This window comes from Trichomycterus rosablanca, chromosome 4 (genome assembly GCF_030014385.1).
Source record: "Trichomycterus rosablanca isolate fTriRos1 chromosome 4, fTriRos1.hap1, whole genome shotgun sequence".
Classification (NCBI taxonomy): domain Eukaryota; kingdom Metazoa; phylum Chordata; class Actinopteri; order Siluriformes; family Trichomycteridae; genus Trichomycterus; species Trichomycterus rosablanca.
Window position 1 is genome coordinate 11069333 of NC_085991.1, and position 12189 is coordinate 11081521.

At 46.5% G+C, this 12189-nt stretch overlaps 4 non-coding genes and 2 pseudogenes across 4 annotated transcripts; all 6 read left to right on the forward strand.

Annotated features, from left to right (window-relative positions):
• The first annotated feature begins 5383 nt into the window (after positions 1-5383).
• On the forward strand, positions 5384-5558 carry LOC134312577 (U2 spliceosomal RNA; annotated as a pseudogene).
• Positions 5559-5932: 374 nt separating this feature from the next.
• LOC134312956 (U5 spliceosomal RNA) lies at positions 5933-6047 on the forward strand. The gene has a single exon (XR_010011867.1). It is a non-coding gene; the product is annotated as a U5 spliceosomal RNA (small nuclear RNA).
• A 117-nt stretch (positions 6048-6164) lies between these two features.
• On the forward strand, positions 6165-6355 carry LOC134313374 (U2 spliceosomal RNA). The gene has a single exon (XR_010012256.1). It is a non-coding gene; the product is annotated as a U2 spliceosomal RNA (small nuclear RNA).
• Positions 6356-6729: 374 nt separating this feature from the next.
• Positions 6730-6844, forward strand: LOC134312713 (U5 spliceosomal RNA). Its single transcript, XR_010011631.1, has one exon. It is a non-coding gene; the product is annotated as a U5 spliceosomal RNA (small nuclear RNA).
• Positions 6845-6961: 117 nt separating this feature from the next.
• Positions 6962-7067, forward strand: LOC134312692 (U2 spliceosomal RNA; annotated as a pseudogene).
• Positions 7068-11800: 4733 nt separating this feature from the next.
• LOC134312592 (U2 spliceosomal RNA) lies at positions 11801-11985 on the forward strand. The gene has a single exon (XR_010011576.1). It is a non-coding gene; the product is annotated as a U2 spliceosomal RNA (small nuclear RNA).
• Positions 11986-12189: the final 204 nt, after the last annotated feature.

Below are 12189 nucleotides of genomic sequence, written 5' to 3' on the forward strand. Positions count from 1 at the left end.
TAGGTGTTTCCAGTCTATCCAGCCCTAAAAGAGGAAAAACAACCACCAGGTAAGTGCAATTCAATTCTTTTCTTTTAGAATTTTAGCATTGGTTTTACTATTTATTGTTTTAGTGTTTTTAGTTGCTTGGTAGGCTGTTGGTGTCTCCAAGCATGTCGGCTCCTCGTGCCGGCATGCGGAGGCACCACAGCGTGCGTTTTCTATTTAAATGGATGGATGGCAAACTTTTGAGCATGTCCAGATTGGACTTCTCAAGGAAGCTCATCCAACAAACTTTAAACTTTAAACCAGAAGAACTGAACTGTTTACTGACTCTGCATGGAAATAAGGGATTTGATGTTAGCTTCCGCTCTGCTTCCTTGCTAAGAGATTTCTGGCTCAGATATGAAAATGAAAAAGACCAGTTCTCCATGTTCAGCCTCGAGAAACTCTCTGATAATTCACACAAAGTTGTGTTTGTCAGGATGTTTAATGAGACTGTGACTGGAGAGGACATTAGTACATGGCTGGGTAGATTTTGCATGGTGAAAAGCCCACCAGTCAAGGTAGTTGATGAGGATGGCATTTGGAACTGCTCGTGGAGAGTTCCCATTAAACAATGGGAAGACCCGAGCAGTTACCTAGGCCTCCGGCAATTGCCATCATTGATTGTGTTGGGAGAAAACCGAGGCTACATTTTTTACCAAGGTATGCCCAAGCTTTGCCGCAAATGCGGCAAGTTTGGACACCTTGCGGAAACGCGCGTGCCAGGAAATCGTGTGTGGGAAGTGCAGAGAGATTGGGCACACTTATGATGAGTATCCCAATGGCAGGAGGTGTAATCTTTGTGGAGACTGTGACCATCTTTACAGAGATTGCCCTAAATCGTTTGCCAACAAGCTAAAAGCTAACAAAATGGCTGCCCGCCAAGACCCTGAAGACAAAGGGGAGGAGGCGGGCCAAGAGGTTTTGGCGGGAAATTCAAATCCTCAGCCAGCCTCAGGAGTGGGCCAAGTTGTGGAGGGCGGAGCTAACATTCATGTAGAGTTGGAGCAGGTATCAGAGGTCCCTCCCTCCGAGCAACAGAGAGAGGAGGACAATGATGGTGATGAGGAAGACTCAACCCCTTCCTCTATGGAGACGGTGCCGGAGGTGAGCGTGACGGCTAGTGGAGTGGGGGAGCTGACTCTCTCACTCCCTAGTGCTCAGGTGCCAAAGAGACCTGCGGGATCTCCTCTGCCAGACCTGGCAGAGAAGAAACAGCGGGCCACAGAGCGGTCAGGTAGCTCCTCATCGGAGGACCTGAACCGGCTGTGGTCCGCTGGATCCCCTAATGAGGTATCCTTTCTGCGCCTCCAGCTGAAATCATCCACGCCGAAAAGCATGCTAGAGCAGTGCTCAGCATGCCGGGACGCGCGGGACACCTGCGACCCCTCACACTTCACATTAATGAAGATCAAGGAGGAGCAGGTGTCACAAGAAATAGGGTGATTTTAACCGGCTTTTAACCGTATCTCTGTGGTTTTAATGTTTGGGTTTTAAAGATCACACCTGTTTTTAACCTATAGTGCTCATGTCTCTTACGATCTCCACCATCAATGTGAGAAGCGTGAGAGCACCGTTGAGAGCACAGAGTGTTCTGTCCCTTTTAAATGACTTAAAGTCAGATGTGTTTTTACTGCAAGAGTGTGCTTTGCCGTTCTTGAAATCATACAGAGATTGGGAGCAGCGGTGGGCTGCGGGTCCCTCTCTCTGGAGCGGCTCGCACTACAGCCGAGCCGACGGTGTTGCCATTTTAATCAAAAACCCCAATGTCTTGGTGAAGGGCAGCACGGTGGTGAGAGACGGACGGGCGCTTTTAACTAATCTGACGTTTTTAGGAAGGGATTTTAACATTCTTAATGTGTATGGTTTTAATGATAAAAATGACAGGCACGATCTTTTAGAGGACCTGCAGCCCCACATGCTGGGGAGGGTTCCTTTAGTGGTGGGAGGGGATTTTAATTGTGTTTTAACAAAGCAAGACAGAAGGAGAGTAGGGGAAGATTTTAAACTTGACAAAACATCGGTTTTATTGCAGGGTTTAGTGAGAGATTTTAACTTAGTCGACTGTTTTAAGAAAGTGCATCCAAGGGAGGAGGGCTTCACCTGGTTTAGTGGTGATGGCACCAGAGCCTCCCGAATCGACTATGTTTTTACAAGAGACTGCCCGCCAACCGATGCTACATTGACCCCCCTTTTCTTTTCAGATCACGCTATGCTTTCCTGCACTCTTTCCTTCCCAACCCAGGTGACCGTAGGGGGAGGGCTGTGGAAGCTGAACTGCTCCCTGTTGCAGGATGAGGAGGTGGTTAGGTGCTACAGGGAGCAGTTCAGCTCCTGGCAGACCCTCCAAGACTTTTATGACTCTAGGGCACAGTGGTGGGAGATGGTGAAAGACAGGACAAGGACGTTTTTTAAAAAGGTAGGGAAAACTAAAAAAGATAAAGAAAAAAGGTGCATGATGGGGCTGCAGAAAAGACTACAGAGGTATTTTAATCTTTTAAATAAAGGTTTTGATTTTAGTGAGGAAATTAAAGAAGTAAAAAAGGAAATGTCTGTTTTAACTGAAATCAAGAGTAAAGGAACTATTTTAAGAAGTAAAGAAAGAGAGATAGAGGAAGGAGAAAGATGTACACGGTACTTTTTCAAGAAAATAATATCAAAAGGAGGAGGAATAACAAAATTAATAGAAGGAGGAAGGGAGATTAACAAGATGGCGGAGATTGTAAAAACTGTGGAAAGTTTTTATGAGAATCTATATGACGTAAAAAGTGTACACAAAGAAACAATGGAGGAGGTTTTAAGTTCTTTAGACAAATTTTTAAACAGTAAGAGGGTTTTAACAGAAGATTTTACCATTTTAGAAATGACAAAATGTCTTAAAGGTTTTAAAAATGGAAAATCTCCGGGAGAGGATGGACTCCCCGTGGAATTTTATACAACATTTTGGGACATTTTAGCTACGGACCTCTTGACTGTTTTTAAAGAATTTGAAAGACTGGACCGACTTCCAGACAGTTTTAGGGTAGGGATAGTTTCTTTATTGCACAAAAAAGGTGACAAGACAGACTTAAGAAACTGGAGACCTATTACTCTTTTAAATTTTGACTGTAAGCTTTTTAGCAAACTTTTATCACGACGAATGTCAACAGTTTTGGAGGACGTGATCCACCCGGATCAAGTCTGCGCCGTCCCAGGAAGGAGGATCACGGACAGCCTAGTGCTGATCCGAGACGTCATCTGTTTTGCGAGAGACAGAAACATTCGATTATTAGTCCTAAATTTAGATTTTGAGAAAGCTTTTGATCGGGTCTCGCACCAGTACCTGTTTCAGGTACTGCAAAAGATGGGTTTCCCAGGGAGGTTTCTAGAGTGGGTGGGATTGCTGTATAAAGACATCAACAGCAAAGTTCTTGTTAATGGGCACCTGACAAAAGCGATCAATATTCGCTCTGGCGTTCGTCAGGGGTGTCCGTTATCCCCACTCCTGTTCGCGGCTTGTATTGAGCCGCTGGCGCAGATCTTGAGAAGGGATAAATGGATCAGAGGATTTGACCTGCCAGGCGGACTGACGGCGACCTGTACATTATACATGGACGACGTTACGCTTTTATGTTCGGACGTTTTAGCGGCCCAGAGAGCATTGGACTTGACTGACTGGTACGGACGGGCCTCGGGCGCTAAGCTCAATCGGAGCAAGTCCGAGGCCCAGCTCTTTGGGCCGTGGGGAGACATACAAACCGACCTGGACGTGGATTTTATAGAAACTGATATTAAAATTTTAGGCATTAAATTTGACAGAGAGGGAGGTGGACGGGGTAACTGGACTGACGTGTTAGGGAAAGTCAGGCAACGACTGGGGTTTTGGGGACTGAGACGAATGACAATCGAAGGCAAAGTTTTAATATTTAAATCTGTGATTTTACCTTTGCTTTTATTGTTGTGTTCTGTTTTTAGTCCCCCCAGACCTTTTATTTTACAGGTGGAGAGAGCGGTTTTTTATTTCCTGTGGGGGTCCAAGTGGGAGCGACTCAGAAGAGAGGTGGTGAAGAAAGGACCAGACAATGGAGGGAAGGGGCTCCCAGACCCCCACCTGTTTTTAACCAGCAAATTCACCGCACTACACATTACCTATGCGACGACCCCATCCAGAGAGAACAAGACGGCCAGCATGGTGAAATTCTGGATGGGGTCGTACTTGAGAAGATTGCGCATTTTAAAACCTGATCTTAGAACCCCAGTGGCTTTTAATTTGTCAAAAGAATATGATTTTATTAGAAAGTTTTTAAAGAAGTTTGATTTAGAAAAGGAGGATGTCACCATTTTAACTAACGCTAAATCCATTCGCTCTGTTGTGCAGGACCGGGAAGAAGTGAGTCCCGTCCCAGGCCTCACTTTGAGTGAGGCCAGAAGAGTGTGGAGGAACGCGGCTCACCCCGCCCTCCCGAACAAACTAAAAGATCTGACGTGGATGGCGGCTCATGAGATCCTCCCGGCCAGGGCCGTGATGCACTCCCGGGGGATGGCAACGAATCCCACGTGCCCACGGTTTGGGTGTGGCGAGCCAGAAACCGTGCGGCATGTGCTCTGGGAGTGCAGCGTGGCGAGGGACCTGTGGGCCAGAACCGGCCCGCTACAATGCCCGAGCCTACCAGCAGGGGAGGTCCACCCGCGAGTTTACCGGCTAGCGGTGAACGGGGTGGGTCAGGGCTTAGAAAAATTGCCAGCCGCCGAGTTCACTACACTCTGGCTCACCCTTACCAGCGTGACAGCCGCCTTGTGGACCTCCCGCGACCTGCTGGTGGGGAAGCGAGTGACGGTGCCCCTGCACGCGTTGGAGCGGCTGGCAACATCGTCGCGGCAGGAGGCGCTGCGCGTCGCCAATCGGAGGAGGGGGCTGGGGTCACACGCAGGGGGGTCCAGACCACCACGGGCGATGGCTCCCGTCAATGCACCGCCAATTGATCACGAGAAGGACGGAGCATCGGGCACAGGGTGAGGATCTCCGCTGAGCTGCAGAACGTGACACCGGACTCGACGGAGGAGCGGGGTGGTGCAAGGAGGACGAGGACTCACCACGGTTCTGCACAAAGGAACGTGTTTTACTTGCGTTGTTTTACCTGGACTTTTTATTGGACTTTTTTCGAACATTTTAAACTGATATTACTCTTCACTTTTAAAAACAAGATGAACTTTTAACATACTGAAAGAAGCTTTTTAATGTTCTTTTATCTGCACTGACTTTTTAGGCAAACAAAAGCTTTTAAGAAAATGTTTAAAGTATGTTTTATTGTTTTTTATGTGAAGATGTGTTTTAAAATTGTGAGAGAAAAATGTTTTAAAATGTAAAATGGTGACAATAAAAACTTTTTCGGAAAAAAAAATCTGTTCTTATCAGTTTAATATCTGATACGTCCTCTACCCGAGGACCATATATTAAATGGATTTTTAGGCCTGGGAGTCGGAAGAGGGGCTTGCTCCGTCCACTCCACGCATCGACCAGGTATTGCATTGCCTCCTGGCACGGTGCACCCTCATAAACGGTCAAACGAAAGAGTAATTGACGAATGCTGGTGACTGGCCCCTGCTGGAAAGCTGTTGGGATTAGGGGTACGGCGCCTTAGACCTTTGCCTAGCCTAGGCCCGGGGTTTCCTCGGTCCTTTTGCGCTAGAAAGTCCCGCTTTTCCCGCTTTTTCATTTTCCCTCCATTTTACTTAAAAAAAAAAAAACAAAAAAAGGCGAAAGACTTAATTTTCCCCCACCCTGTGTTTCTCCAGGCAAAGGCTGTGCTGCCTCGTCACCCACCCGACGACCCAAGGGCGCTTTTGCTGCAGGTTTTCGTCGCTCTACCTCGAGCCCTCTTCCTTGAGCGGCCGGTGGCCTACGGAGGCCTGGGCGACCGGCGAGCAGGGCTGGAGTTTCTCTTCATTCACGTACAAATCTTTCGCCTTTTACTAAAGATTTCCGTGGAGAGGAACGTTGACAAGTTCAACTTATTTTTTGAAGGCTTTGTTTTTGCAAAGCCGCTCTTTTGCTGGTGGAATGACAGAAGGTGTGTGGGCGTGAAGGCGGCCGGTCAGCGCCGTCCACTAGTCCGGACCCTCAAAAGGTAGGGCCCGTGGCCCGGCGCCTATTTCAGGTTATCGCTTCTCTGCCTTTTGGCTAAGATCAAGTGTAGTATCTGTTCTTATCAGTTTAATATCTGATACGTCCTCTACCCGAGGACCATATATTAAATGGATTTTTAGGCCTGGGAGTCGGAAGAGGGGCTTGCTCCGTCCACTCCACGCATCGACCAGGTATTGCATTGCCTCCTGGCACGGTGCACCCTCATAAACGGTCAAACGAAAGAGTAATTGACGAATGCTGGTGACTGGCCCCTGCTGGAAAGCTGTTGGGATTAGGGGTACGGCGCCTTAGACCTTTGCCTAGCCTAGGCCCGGGGTTTCCTTGGTCCTTTTGCGCTAGAAAGTCCCGCTTTTCCCGCTTTTTCATTTTCCCTCCATTTTACTTAAAAAAAAAAAAAAAAAAAAAGGCGAAAGACTTAATTTTCCCCCACCCTGTGTTTCTCCAGGCAAAGGCTGTGCTGCCTCGTCACCCACCCGACGACCCAAGGGCGCTTTTGCTGCAGGTTTTCGTCGCTCTACCTCGAGCCCTCTTCCTTGAGCGGCCGGTGGCCTACGGAGGCCTGGGCGACCGGCGAGCAGGGCTGGAGTTTCTCTTCATTCACGTACAAATCTTTCGCCTTTTACTAAAGATTTCCGTGGAGAGGAACGTTGACAAGTTCAACTTATTTTTTGAAGGCTTTGTCTTTGCAAAGCTGCTCTTTTGCTGGTGGAATGACAGAAGGTGTGTGGGCGTGAAGGCGGCCGGTCAGCGCCGTCCACTAGTCCAGACCCTCAAAAGGTAGGGCCCGTGGCCCGGCGCCTATTTCAGGTTATCGCTTCTCGGCCTTTTGGCTAAGATCAAGTGTAGTATCTGTACTTATCATGGCGGAAAGCGACGTGAGAGGGCCGGCCCGGGTGGCGCGGTTGAAAAACTCTTTGAGAGTGGAAGTGCAACAGGAAGTAGCTCAGAAACGTCATTTGGATTTCTGCTTGGAATATCTTGTGAAGGAAGTTTTTCAAGGACTGCTCAAAGTACCACTGCAATCAGTTCTGTGCCTGCAGGACTTTACAAAAGCTGGATTTATGGATGTTACGTTCAGGGACATGACGACGTGCCTGGAGTTTGTTGCAGCCTGGGATAGACACCAGCTTCACCCAGTGTTGGAGGGTCTCAGGGTAAGAGCATTATACATTTGGGAAGACATCCCAGTGACGGTCCATATGTATAACCCTTTTGTAGAGGAAGAGGACATTAGGCAATTTCTGAAGAGATATTGCCTAAAAGTGGAAGGGGGACTGAAAATAATAAATATATTCGGCATCTGGACGGGGCGAAGAAAGTACCAGGTGAGGTTCCGCCCGGATGCATCTAGCCCTGGAGGGGTTGTGCAGCCACCGGGGAATTTTGCAATCGGGCCGCACCGAGGTTTCTTGTTTTACCCGGGACAGCCGCTAAGGTGCAGAAAGTGTGGGGAAATGGGACACACCAAAGCGGCATGTAACAGCCAGAAATGCCGGTTCTGTGGGTCACAGGAACATGAAGCAGCATGGTGCACTGCTCCAAAAAAATGTAGCTTGTGTGGAGAGGAGGACCATTTGTATAAAGATTGTCCCTTGAGGAAGAAAACCTTTGCTGACCTCTTTACCGAGGACAGGGAAGGTGAAGAGAAAGAAGGAGAAGAGACCCAAAAAGCGGGTCCAAAGAACCAAACAGAAGCTTATGAGGTGAAACCATCAAAAAAAGCGGGAAAGCAGACACCCGAGAACAAAGGACAGGAGGGAATGGAAGGAGGAGCACAGTTGGCAGTAGCACAGGAGGCAGGACAGGAGGAGAGGAGAGCAGAGACAGAGACACCTGCTGGAGACAGGAGGATGGCACAGCAGCAACAGACAGAGGAGGAGCTACAGAAGGAAAGACAGCAGGAAGACATGGAGGTGCAGGAGCGAGAACAAGAGTTGAAACATTGGGCAGATAGTATCTTCGAATCCATTACAGAGCCTTCGGAGGTGGTGACAGCGGGAAAACGACCATTCCCAGGAGAGGAGAGAGAGGGAGAAACGGAAGGGGAACCGGTAAGGCGGACACGGACGTTGAAGGGGAATAGGTATGAAGCATTAGAAAGAAGAGAAGAAATGGACGAAGATGCTTTACTGCCTAAGTAAAAAGGTAAAAGAAGCAAAATCTGAAAAAGAAACTGAATGGTAAGAACATTAAAAATTGGAACATTTAATGCCAGAGGATTGAAAAACACAAAGAAAAGAAATATGGTTTTTAGTTTTATAGAAGATTTAAGTTTGGACATTTGTTTGATTCAGGAAGCGCACCTAAAGGACTTGAAAGACATTAAAAGATTTCAAAAGGACTGGGGGAGGGGGAAATCAGTGTGGTCCATAGGAGGTGTACACTCCAGTGGAGTTGGGATTTTGTTTAAGGGATGGGATATGAACTTAAAACAAGTTATAGGTGGTGAAGTGGGGAGGATGGTTGGAGTAGATTTAAGTTGGGGGGGTGTAAAGTTGAGGGTGGTAAATATATACGGACCACAAAATCTAAAAGATAAAAGGGTTTTTTATGAAGATGTCAAGCTATTAGGTGCCACAAGTAATTTTTTGGTTATGGGGGGGGACTTTAATATTAATCTGGCGGGAGGAGGAGATGAAGCAGCAGGAATAATGGAAGATATAATAAAAACACATAAGCTAATGGACATAGGGAAGGAGGTAGGAAGGAGAATGACAGGACCAACGTGGAGGAATACAAGGGGGGATGAAAGTAGGTTGGATGGGATTTTCGTGAGCAGAAATATAGAAGTGGTGGCAGGAGAAACAAGAAGTGTGAACTTTTCAGACCATGACCTGGTGATGGCTGAGGTGAAAGTGGGGGGAAGAAAATATGGGACAGGGTACTGGAAATTAAATGTAAAAATATTAGAGAAAAAGGGGATAGAAGAGGAATTTAGAGAGTTTTGGGAAGGGGTTAGGGGCTTAAAGGGACTATGTGAGGGAATTATAGAGTGGTGGGAGATAGCAAAGGAAAGAATCAAGCAATGGGGGCTATGGAAGAGTAGGGAGAGGATAAAGGAGGAAAAGGGGAACTTAAGGAGAATGTGGGGGGAACTAGCGAAAGAAAAGGAGAAAGAGAACGAAGGGAAGGAGGTAGACAAAGATAGAGTAGAAATAGTACAGGGACAGATAAGGAAGATATATGAAGATAGAGCAGAGAAGTACATGTTAATGGCAGGACAAGAGTTTAGGGAGAGGGGGGAAAGAGTAGATACTTATTGGATAGGGAAAGCTAGAGAAAGGAGAGAAGAGAGAGGAATAGAGGGAATAAGGGATGAGCAGGGACAGCTAAAAGTACAAAATGAGGAGATGCTGCAGATAGGGACAGAGTATTATAGGAGGTATTTTAGGGAGAGGGAAATGGAGGTAGAAGTAGGACAGGAATTTATAAAAGGACTAGAAAAGGAGGTGCCTAGCGATATCAAGCAGGAAATAAATAAAAGCATAAGGGAGGAGGAGGTGAAGGAGGCAATAAAAAGCATGAAAAAGGGTAAGGTACCAGGGATAGATGGTATACCGGGAGAGTTTTATAAAAGGTTTAAAGAAGTGGTAAGCGGAGACTTAACAGAAGTGTTTAACAAAATACTGGAGGAAGGGGAAATGAAAGGAACAATGGCGACAGGGGTAGTGACGCCAATATACAAAAAGGGGGAAAGGGAAAATCTAGATAACTATAGGCCATTAGCGATGTTGGGGGTGGATAGCAAAATAATGGCGAAAATATTGGCAAGGAGGTTGAGGAAGGCACTGCCACATGTCATCCATGTAGATCAGACATGTGGAATAGAAGGTAGAAGCACGAGGTGGAATTTACAACTCATCAGAGACGTGGTGGCGTGGTCAGGAGACCGAAAGCTGCCATTGATGGTGGCAAGCTTGGACCAATCGAAGGCGTTCGACAGGGTGGATAGGGAATTTTTGTATAGGGTAATGGAAAAGATGGGAATGGGAGTAAAACTGATTGGATGGGTCAAAACAATGTACAGGAGGACGTACAGCAGAGTAAGTTTGAACGGGTATCTAGGGAGGAGTTTTGAGACAACGGGGGGTATATTACAGGGGTGTCCGTTGTCGCCTCTTCTGTTTATAATGTATATGGAGCCGCTGGCGGAAAAGATTAGAAAGGACAGGGAGATAGTAGGGGTTTTGGTGCCGGGAGCAGGTGGATATAGGGTAAAGATAACGCAGTATGCAGACGATTTGACAATTTTGGGTAGAACAGATAGGGATATAGAGAGAACATTGGACATAGTGGAAAGATTCGGGGTTGGGTCTGGGGCGAAATTGAACAGGGAAAAATCCAAGTTAAAATATTTTGGGACAGTGAAAGATAGGAAAGATTCGGTGGGAGGATTGGAGGTCAGTGAAGGGCCAATAAAGATTCTAGGGGTAAAATTTGAAAACAAGGGGGTAGCAGGGTTGAATTGGGGAGAGAGGTTAATAAAGATGAAACAAAAGCTAGGACTATGGACCGGGAGGAAATTGTCATATATAGGGAAGAGTCTGGTAATTAAAGCAGAAGTACTTCCCTTTCTGATGTACCTGGCATACATCTACCCACTACCAGTGAGTGGAAGGAGGTGGGTACAAAGGGAAGTATTTCGGTTTATGTGGGGAGGAAAGTATGAATATATAGCAAGGGAGATAATGTACAGGAAAATAGAGGAAGGGGGGAGAGGGGTGCTAGACATAGTATTAAAGTTGAACTGCATTTATGTGGCAAGAATAATGGCAGAGTTAGAAAAAGAGGGACAACACCCAGGGTGGTATTTTTTAAAACTATACTTTGCATACCAGGCACGGGGAGTCATGGAGTGGGATAATAGAGGTCCCAGGGCAGAGCAGCTGCCATGGCATTATGGGCAGGCTGTCAAATGGCTAAAGGTAAATAAAGAGGGGAAAGACAGAAACATATGCACGAACCACAAAAGGCTTTATGAGGAAGTCAGGAGTAGGAGGGTAAGGGAAAGTAAAAGAAGAATAGAAGCAGGAACAGTGTGGACCAGAATACAACCATTGGGGCTGGAAAACAGGTTGAAAGACATGAACTGGCAAATAGTGCACAGGAAACTACCAGTGAAAGAAATCATGTACAGACACGGAATTAGTAAGACAAACAGGTGTCCGAGAGAGGGGTGTGGAAGGGAAGAATCGATAATACACGTGTTTTGGGAATGTAATGTGGCTAGGGAAGTATGGCAGAAGGTTGGAACATGGTTGGAAAACATAGGAAAAGGGTTTAGAGTAACGTGGGAAGCGGTAGACAAAGGGTTAGGAGGAATGGGGAAGGGAAGAAGCAGATTCATGCTATGGCTAACAATAAGCCTGGTTAAGAGAGGGATATGGGAGGACAGACAGGTGGAGGTGAAGGGAGGGAAGGGAAAGGGAGTGATGGGGATAGTCAAGAAAGTCGAATGGGAAATTAAGACAAGAATGAAAGAAGATGAAATGGACTTGGGGTGGGAAAAAGGGAAGGAAAAGTGGGGGAGATTATGGGACATGTGTATGAAAAAGATATGATGATTAAAATGAATGTTATAGTGGTGTTGAAAAAGAAATGAAAATGAAAGTTCTGTAAATAGTTTGTAATGTGTGAAAATGTGTGTAAATAAACTTTTGTAAAAAAAAAAAAAAAAAAAATCTGTTCTTATCAGTTTAATATCTGATACGTCCTCTACCCGAGGACCATATATTAAATGGATTTTTAGGCCTGGGAGTCGGAAGAGGGGCTTGCTCCGTCCACTCCACGCATCGACCAGGTATTGCATTGCCTCCTGGCACGGTGCACCCTCATAAACGGTCAAACGAAAGAGTAATTGACGAATGCTGGTGACTGGCCCCTGCTGGAAAGCTGTTGGGATTAGGGGTACGGCGCCTTAGACCTTTGCCTAGCCTAGGCCCGGGGTTTCCTCGGTCCTTTTGCGCTAGAAAGTCCCGCTTTTCCCGCTTTTTCATTTTCCCTCCATTTTACTTAAAAAAAAAAAAAAAAGGCGAAAG